We start from the raw sequence: 10,000 nt of genomic DNA on the forward strand, positions 1-10,000 counted from the left end.
TTGCGACGGCGTCGCCCAACATGCCATGCCACGGCCACGGCCCGCATGCCATGCCACGGCCTCGGCCCGCATGCCATGCCACGGCCTCGGCCCGCATGCATTGCTGCGGCGTTGCCCAACATGCCATGCCACGGCCTCGGCCCGCATGCCTTGCCACCGCGTTGCCCAGCATGCCATGCCACCGCGTTGCCCAGCATGCCATGCCACCGCGTTGCCCGGCGTGCCATGCCTTAGCCTTGGCCAACATGTCGAGCCACGGCCTCGGCCCGCATGCCATGCCATGCCACAGCCCGCATGTCTTGCCACGGCGTTGCCAAACATGCCATGCCACGGCCTCGGCCCGCATGCCTTGCTACGGCGTCGCCCAACATGCCATGACATGCCACGGCCTCGGCCCGCATGCCTTGCTACGGCGTCGCCCAACATGCCATGCCACGGCCTCGGCCCGCATGCCATGCCACGGCCTCGGCCCGCATGCCTTGCGACGGCGTCGCCCAACATGCCATGCCACGGCCTCTGCCCGCATGCCATGCCACGGCCTCGGCCCGCGTGACATGCCACGGCCTCGGCCCGCATGCCTTGCCACGACGTCGCCCAACTTGCCATGCCACGGCCTCGGCCCGCATGCCATGCCACGGCCTCGGCTCGCATGACATGCCACGGCCTCGGCCCGCATGCCTTGCTACGGCGTCGCCCAACATGCCATGCCACGGCCTCGGCCCGCATGCCATGCCATGGCCTCGGCCCGCATGACATGCCACGGCCTCGGACCGCATGCCTTGCTACGGCGTCGCCCAACATGCCATGCCACGGCCCCGGCCCGCATGCCTTGCCACCGCGTTGCCCGGCGTGCCATGCCACCGCGTTGCCCGGCGTGCCATGCCTTAGCCTTGGCCAACATGTCGTGCCACGGCCTCGGCCCGCATGCCATGCCATGCCACGGCCCGCATGTCTTGCCACGGCGTTGCCAAACATGCCATGCCACGGCCTCGGCCCGCATGCCTTGCCACGGCCTCGGCCAACATGCCATGCCACGGCCTCGGCCCGCATGCCATGCCACGGCCTCGGCCCGCATGACATGCCACGGCCTCGGCCCGCATGCCTTGCTACGGCGTCGCCCAACATGCCATGCCACGGCCTCGGCCCGCATGCCATGCCACGGCCTCGGCCCGCATGCCCTTCTACGGCGTTGCCCAACATGCCATGCCACGGCCTCGGCCCGCATGCCTTGCCACCGCGTTGCCCAGCATGCCATGCCAACGCGTTGCCCGGCGTGCCATGCCTTAGCCTTGGCCAACATGTCGTGCCACGGCCTCGGCCCGCATGCCATGCCACGGCCTCGGCCCGCATGTCTTGCCACGGCGTTGCCCAACATGCCATGCCACGGCCTCGGCCCCCATGCCTTGCCACCGCGCTGCCCAGCATGCCAATGCACCGCGTTGCCCGGCGTGCCATGCCTTAGCCTTGGCCAACATGCCACGCCACGGCCTCGGCCCGCATGGCTTGCCAGGGCGTTGCCCAACATGCCATGCCACGGCCTCAGCCCGCATGTCTTGCCACGGCGTTGCCCAACATGCCATGCCATGCCACGCCACGGCCTCGGCCCGCATGCCATGCCACGGCCTCGGCCCGCATGCCATGCCATGCCACGGCCTCGGCCCGCATGCCATGCCACGGCCTCGGCCAGCATGCCATGCCAAGGCCTCGGCCCGCATGCCTTGCCACGGCGTTGCCCAGCATGCCATGCCACCGCGTTGCCCAGCGGGCCGTGCCGCGGCCTCGGCCCGCATGCCTTGCGACTGCCTTGGCCAGCGTGCCATGCCACAGCGTGCCATGCCTTAGCCTTGGCCTACATGCCATGCCACTGCCTTGGCCAGCATGTCGTGCCACCGCCACGGCCAGCATGCCATGCCGGTCCGTTGCCCAGCATGCCACGGCCGTGGCGGCATGGCAAGCCACGGCCTCGGCCAGCATGCCATGCCACGGCCTCGGCCAGCATGCCATGGCACTGTCTTGGTCAGCATGCCATGCCATGGCACCGCCTTGTCCAGCACGCCGTGCCGCAGCGTTGGCCAGCATGCCTTGGCCGGCATGCCATGCCAATGCCTTGGGCCAACATGGCGTGCCACGGGCTGGGCCATGCCGGTCCGTTGCCCGGCATGCCACGGCCGTGGCGGCATGGCAAGCCATGGCCTCGGCCAGCATGCCATGCCCCGGCCTCGCCCAGCATGCCATGGCACGGTCTTGGTCAGCATGCCATGCCATGGCACCGCCTTGTGCAGCGTTGGCCAGCATGCCTTGGCCGGCATGCCATGCCAATGCCTTGGGCCAACATGGCGTGCCACGGGCTGGGCGAGCACGGCATGCCACGGGCTGGGCGAGCATGCCACGCCACGGCCTTGGCTAGCAGCAAGGCATGCCACGGCCTCGGCGAGCATGCCATGCCATGCCAAGGCCAAGGCCAAAGCCAAGGCCAAGGCAGTGGGCAAGGCCAAGTCCCTGTGCAAGGCATGGCCAAGGCCAAGGCAAAGGCCAAGGCCGCGGGCAAAGGCCAAGGCCAAGGCCAAGGCCATGGCGTGCCACCGCCTCGATCGATCTTTTTGAACATGATTCTTTTATAATCTTACCCAAACCGTGCAACACAATTAAAAATGCACTACAATCAATTTTAAATGTCATTCCCTATTTTTTTGCAATTTTTCTGGAGCTTTTCGAATTTTTAAAGCCCTTATTTGGCATAAAAAAATCAAAATAAAATAAAAAAAATGAAAAAAATAATTTAATAATTTCTATAATTACTAGTGAATCATCCTTTAATTATGGGAATTTTTCCATAATTTTTTGACTATTTTTATTAATTTTTATTATTTTTTAAGTATTAATATCGAAATAAATTAAAATAAAATATTTTCTGTAAAAAAATATTTTTTTTAATTTTTTTTATGGTGTATTAAATTATTTCCTACAACTTTCATGTTGAAAGTTTTGGCAAAAAACCATTACTTTTTAAAAAAACCCCATTATGACTCCTCGAACATGCTTGATGTTTCCTCCTGCCAGATTGAAAAGGGCTTAATAGGCTATTATAAGGGGGGGGCACCTCCCTTGCCCAGGGCAAGGCAGTGGCAGGTACGCCCCATGTTGGGCGCGGCCTGGGCTGCGGCCTTGGGTTACATGCACTGCGGCTCGACCGCGGCCTGGGCTGCGGCCTGGGGCGGCTCGGCCGCGGCCTTGGGCGGCCTGGACCGCGGCCTTGGGCGGCCTTGCGCGGCCTGGGCGCGGCCTTGCGCGGCCTGGGCGCGGCCTTGCGCGGCCTGGGCGCGGCCTTGGGCAGCATGGCGTGGCATGCGCGCGGGCGTGGGCGGCCTGGCATGCGCGCGGCATGGGCAGCACGGCATGGCATGCGCACGGCCTGGGCGGCCTGGCATGCAGCCGGCCTGGCATGCCCGCGGCGTGGGCAGCACGGCATGGCATGCGCACGGCCTGGGCGGCCTGGCATGCAGCCGGCCTGGCATGCCCGCGGCGTGGGCAGCACGGCATGGCATGCGCACGGCCTGGGCGGCCTGGCATGCAGCCGGCCTGGGCAGCACGGCATGGCATGCGCACGGCCTGGGCGGCCTGGCATGCCCGCGGCGTGGGCAGCGTGGCCTGTGCGAATACCGCGCGCGTGGTCTTTTGACCACGGTGCGCGTGTTGCGCGCATGGTCGCGCACGCCTTTGCACGCCTTTGCACGCCTTCGCACGCAACGCACGTCTAGTGATAAGAACCGCAGCCAAGGCAGCCCAGCCCCAAGGCCAAGGCCAGCAGCATGGCATGCCACGGCGAAGGCAGCCCAGCCAAAGCCAGCAGCATGCCATGCCAAGGCCAGCAGCATGCCATGCCACGGCCAAGGCAGGCCAGCCAAAGCCAGCAGCATGCCATGCCAAGGCCAAGGCCAGCAGCATGCCATGCCACGGCCAAGGCAGCCCAGCCAAAGCCAGCAGCATGCCAAGCCAAGGCCAAGGCCAGCAGCATGCCATGCCACGGCCAAGGCAGCCCAGCCAAAGCCAGCAGCATGCCATGCCAAGGCCTAGGCCAGCAGCATGCCATGCCACGGCCAAGGCAGGCAAGCCAAAGCCAGCAGCATGCCATGCCAAGGCCAAGGCCAGCAGCATGCCATGCCACGGCCAAGGCAGCCCAGCCAAAGCCAGCAGCATGCCATGCCAAGGCCTAGGCCAGCAGCATGCCATGCCACGGCCAAGGCAGGCCAGCCAAAGCCAGCAGCATGCCATGCCAAGGCCAAGGCCAGCAGCATGCCATGCCACGGCCAAGGCAGCCCACCCAAAGCCAGCAGCATGCCATGCCAAGGCCTAGGCCAGCAGCATGCCATGCCACGGCCAAGGCAGGCGAGCCAAAGCCAGCAGCATGCCATGCCAAGGCCATGGCCAGCAGCATGCCATGCCACGGCCAAGGCAGCCCAGCCAAAGCCAGCAGCATGCCATGCCAAGGCCTAGGCCAGCAGCATGCCATGCCACGGCCAAGGCAGGCCAGCCAAAGCCAGCAGCATGCCATGCCAAGGCCATGGCCAGCAGCATGCCATGCCACGGCCAAGGCAGCCCAGCCAAAGCCAGCAGCATGCCATGCCAAGGCCAAGGCCAGCAGCATGCCATGCCACGGCCAAGGCAGCCCAGCCAAAGCCACCAGCATGCCATGCCAAGGCCTAGGCCAGCAGCATGCCATGCCACGGCCAAGGCAGGCCAGCCAAAGCCAGCAGCATGCCATGCCAAGGCCAAGGCCAGCAGCATGCCATGCCACGGCCAAGGCAGCCCAGCCAAAGCCAGCAGCATGCCATGCCAAGGCCTAGGCCAGCAGCATGCCATGCCACGGCCAAGGCAGGCGAGCCAAAGCCAGCAGCATGCCATGCCAAGGCCATGGCCAGCAGCATGCCATGCCACGGCCAAGGCAGCCCAGCCAAAGCCAGCAGCATGCCATGCCAAGGCCAAGGCCAGCAGCATGCCATGCCACGGCCAAGGCAGCCCAGCCAAAGCCAGCAGCATGCCATGCCAAGGCCTAGGCCAGCAGCATGCCATGCCACGGCCAAGGCAGGCCAGCCAAAGCCAGCAGCATGCCATGCCAAGGCCAAGGCCAGCAGCATGCCATGCCACGGCCAAGGCAGCCCAACCAAAGCCAGCAGCATGCCATGCCAAGGCCTAGGCCAGCAGCATGCCATGCCACGGCCAAGGCAGGCCAGCCAAAGCCAGCAGCATGCCATGCCAAGGCCTAGGCCACCAGCATGCCATGCCACGGCCAAGGCAGCCCAGCCAAAGCCAGCAGCATGCCATGCCAAGGCCAAGGCCAGCAGCATGCCATGCCACGGCCAAGGCAGCCCAGCCAAAGCCAGCAGCATGCCATGCCAAGGCCTAGGCCAGCAGCATGCCATGCCACGGCCAAGGCAGCCCAGCCAAAGCCAGCAGCATGCCATGCCAAGGCCAAGGCCAGCAGCATGCCATGCCACGGCCAAGGCAGCCCGACCAAAGCCAGCAGCATGCCATGCCAAGGCCTAGGCCAGCAGCATGCCATGCCACGGCCAAGGCAGGCCAGCCAAAGCCAGCAGCATGCCATGCCAAGGCCTAGGCCACCAGCATGCCATGCCACGGCCAAGGCAGCCCAGCCAAAGCCAGCAGCATGCCATGCCATGGCCAAGGCCAGCAGCATGCCATGCCACGGCCAAGGCAGCCCAGCCAAAGCCAGCAGCATGCCATGCCAAGGCCTAGGCCAGCAGCATGCCATGCCACGGCCAAGGCAGGCCAGCCAAAGCCAGCAGCATGCCATGCCAAGGCCTAGGCCAGCAGCATGCCATGCCACGGCCAAGGCAGCCCAGCCAAAGCCAGCAGCATGCCATATCACGGCCAAGGGCAGCAGCATGCCATGCCACGGCCAAGGCAGCCCAGCCAAAGCCAGCAGCATGCCATGCCATGGCCTAGGCCAGCAGCATGCCATGCCACGGCCAAGGCAGGCCAGCCAAAGCCAGCAGCATGCCATGCCAAGGCCAAGGCCAGCAGCATGCCATGCCACGGCCAAGGCAGGCCAGCCAAAGCCAGCAGCATGCCATGCCAAGGCCTAGGCCAGCAGCATGCCATGCCACGGCCAAGGCAGCCCAGCCAAAGCCAGCAGCATGCCATATCAAGGCCAAGGCCAGCAGCATGCCATGCCACGGCCAAGGCAGCCCAGCCAAAGCCAGCAGCATGCCATGCCATGGCCTAGGCCAGCAGCATGCCATGCCACGGCCAAGGCAGGCCAGCCAAAGCCAGCAGCATGCCATGCCAAGGCCTAGGCCAGCAGCATGCCATGCCACGGCCAAAACAGGCCAGCCAAAGCCAGCAGCATGCCATGCCAAGGCCTACGCCAGCAGCATGCCATGCCACGGCCAAGGCAGGCCAGCCAAAGCCAGCAGCATGCCATGCCAAGGCCAAGGCCAGCAGCATGCCATGCCACGGCCAAGGCAGGCCTGCCAAAGCCAGCAGCATGCCATGCCAAGGCCTAGGCCAGCAGCATGCCATGCCACGGCCAAGGCAGGCCAGCCAAAGCGAGCAGCATGCCATGCCAAGGCCAAGGCCAGCAGCATGCCATGCCACGGCCAAGGCAGCCCAACCAAAGCCAGCAGCATGCCATGCCAAGGCTTAGGCCAGCAGCATGCCATGCCACGGCCAAGGCAGGCCAGCCAAAGCCAGCAGCATGCCATGCCAAGGCCTAGGCCACCAGCATGCCATGCCACGGCCAAGGCAGCCCAGCCAAAGCCAGCAGCATGCCATGCCAAGGCCAAGGCCAGCAGCATGCCATGCCACGGCCAAGGCAGCCCAGCCAAAGCCAGCAGCATGCCATGCGAAGGCCTAGGCCAGCAGCATGCCATGCCACGGCCAACGCAGGCCAGCCAAAGCCAGCAGCATGCCATGCCAAGGCCTAGGCCAGCAGCATGCCATGCCACGGCCAAGGCAGCCCAGCCAAAGCCAGCAGCATGCCATATCAAGGCCAAGGGCAGCAGCATGCCATGCCACGGCCAAGGCAGCCCAGCCAAAGCCAGCAGCATGCCATGCCATGGCCTAGGCCAGCAGCATGCCATGCCACGGCCAAGGCAGGCCAGCCAAAGCCAGCAGCATGCCATGCCAAGGCCAAGGCAGCCCAGCCAAAGCCAGCAGCATGCCATGCCAAGGCCTAGGCCAGCAGCATGCCATGCCACGGCCAAGGCAGCCCAGCCAAAGCCAGCAGCATGCCATATCAAGGCCAAGGCCAGCAGCATGCCATGCCACGGCCAAGGCAGCCCAGCCAAAGCCAGCAGCATGCCATGCCAGGCCTAGGCCAGCAGCATGCCATGCCACGGCCAAGGCAGGCCAGCCAAAGCCAGCAGCATGCCATGCCAAGGCCTAGGCCAGCAGCATGCCATGCCACGGCCAAGGCAGGCCAGCCAAAGCCAGCAGCATGCCATGCCAAGGCCAAGGCCAGCAGCATGCCATGCCACGGCCAAGGCAGGCCAGCCAAAGCCAGCAGCATGCCATGCCAAGGCCAAGGCCAGCAGCATGCCATGCCACGGCCAAGGCTGCCAGCCAAAGCCAGCAGCATGCCATGCCAAGGCCTAGGCCAGCAGCATGCCATGCTACGGCCAAGGCAGCCCAGCCAAAGCCAGCAGCATGCCATGCCAAGGCCTAGGCCAGCAGCATGCCATGCCACGGCCAAGGCAGCCCAGCCAAAGCCAGCAGCATGCCATGCCACGGCCAAGGCAGCCCAGCCAAAGCCAGCAGCATGCCATGCCAAGGCCAAGGCCAAGGCCAGCAGCATGCCATGCCACGGCCAAGGCAGCCCATCCGAAGCCAGCAACATTCCATGGCAAGGCCAACGCAGCCCAGCCAAAGCCGGCGGCATGCCATGCCAAGGCCAAGGCCAGCCGCATGTCTTGCCACGGCCTTGTCCCGCAGCGTGGCGTGCCTTGGCCTTGGGCTAGAACATCGCATGCCACGCCCTTGGCAAGCAATCCTGTCCCTCGTGTAATTGCCATTTGGTTTGGCTTTGACTTACGTATATGTTGCCCTGCGAAATGCTTGTCCCTCGGGTAATAGCCGGTTTGGTTGCCTTTGACTTGCGAACACGTTGCTAGTGCTTTCCCCAGTGGAAGCTTGTTGGGAAAAGTATGTCCCTCGGAAGTTGCCTGTTGCGTTTGTTATTTGCATTCGAGCTATCCGATGCTTGCTGGGTTTCTCTAAGAGTTTTTGCACGTTCGTCGGGCTTTTTAATTATTTATTTACTCATAAAAATTATAATAAAATAAATTAAAAATAAAAAATAATTAAAAAAATTACTATAATTACTAGTGCCTCATCTTATAATTGTTGGAATTTTTCTAGAATTTTTTGAGTATTTTTAGTAATTTTTATTATTTTTTAAGTATTAAAATTGAAATAAATTAAAATAAAATATTCCGGTGGCCAAATATTTTTTTATAATTTTTTTTATGGTGTATTAAATTATTTCATATAACTTTCATGTTGAAAGTTTTGGCAAAAAACCATTACTTTTTAAAAAAACCCCATTATGACTCCTCGAACATGCCATGCTATTATAAGGGGGGGGCACCTCCCTTAAGGCTGGCCAGCATGGCCAGGCCACAGGCCACGCCTATGCCTAGGCGGGCGCTTGGCACATGCCATCGCTTGGCTTGTGGCATTGGCTTGTGGCATCGAAACTACATAGCCAAGCACGGGATGCGTCGAGTGGCGGCCCGCGGCGGTGGCGGTGGCACGTTGGTCTAGGGCAGCATGCCATGCCACAGCCTTGGCCAGCAACATGGCATGCCAAAGCCTTGGCCAGCAGCATGCCATGCCCTGGCCTTGGCAAGCATGTCATGCCACGGCCTTGGCCAGCAGCATGCCATGCCACGACCTTGGCCAGCAGCATGCCATGCCCCGGCCTTGGCCAGCATGTCATGCCACGGCCTTGGCCAGCAGCATGCCATGCCACAGCCTTGGCCAGCAGCATGCCATGCCACAGCCTTGGCCAGCAACATGGCATGCCAAAGCCTTGGCCAGCAGCACGCCATGCCCCGGCCTTGGCAACCTTGCCAAGCCACGGCCATGGCCAGCAGCGTGCTATGCCCCGGCCTTGGCCAGCAGCGTGCCATGCCACGACCTTGGCCAGCAGCTTGCCATGCCCCGGCCTTGGCCAGCATGTCATGCCACGGCCTTGGCCAGCAGCATGCCATGCCACGGCCTTGGCCAGCAACATGGCATGCCGCGGCCTTGGCCGGCAGCATGGCAAGCCCAAGCCTTGGTCAGCAGCAGCATGCCATGCCAACGCCTTGGCCAGCAGCATGCCTTGCCACGGCCTCGGCCATCAGCATGCCTTGCCACGGCCTCGGCCATCAGCATGCCTTGCCACGGCCTTGTCCAGCAGCATGGCATGCCCGGCCTTGGCCAGCAGCATGTCATGCCACGGCCTTGGCAAGCATGCCAAGCCACGGCCTTGGCAAGCATGCCATGTCCCTCGGGTAATTGTACAAGTTGCCTTGCGAAATGCATGTCCCTCGGTTAAATTGCCATTTGGTTGGCTTTGGCGTGCGAACGAGTTGCCTGTGCTTTCCTTGTGGAAGCTTGTTGCGAGAAGTATGTCCCTCGAAAGTTGCCTGTTGCGTTTGTTATTTGCATTCGCGCTAACCGGTGCTTGCTCGGCCTCTCTAAATGTTTTCGTGCGTTCGTCGGGCTTCTTGGTCCTTCGGGGGGTGATTCGTTTTGGGGGGCTGGTGCACAGTGTACGTCGTGGCGCGTGAGTTGTGTTCGGTTTGTGCGAGTTGGACGGATCCCTGCCTGTGCAGCGAACTCCACTGGTGCATTCCTCCATGTCCCTCGGGTTGTCTTCGACTCGCCTTCGGGTTGCTTGCGCTTCCCTAGTGGAAGGTGCCTTGCGAAAAGCGTGTCCCTCGGGTAATTGCCATTTGGTTGGCTTTGACGTTCGAACGAGTTGCCTATGCTTTCC

The sequence above is a fragment of the Camellia sinensis genome, chromosome 6, assembly GCF_055761805.1.
Source record: "Camellia sinensis isolate YWXY chromosome 6, ASM5576180v1, whole genome shotgun sequence".
NCBI lineage: Eukaryota > Viridiplantae > Streptophyta > Magnoliopsida > Ericales > Theaceae > Camellia > Camellia sinensis.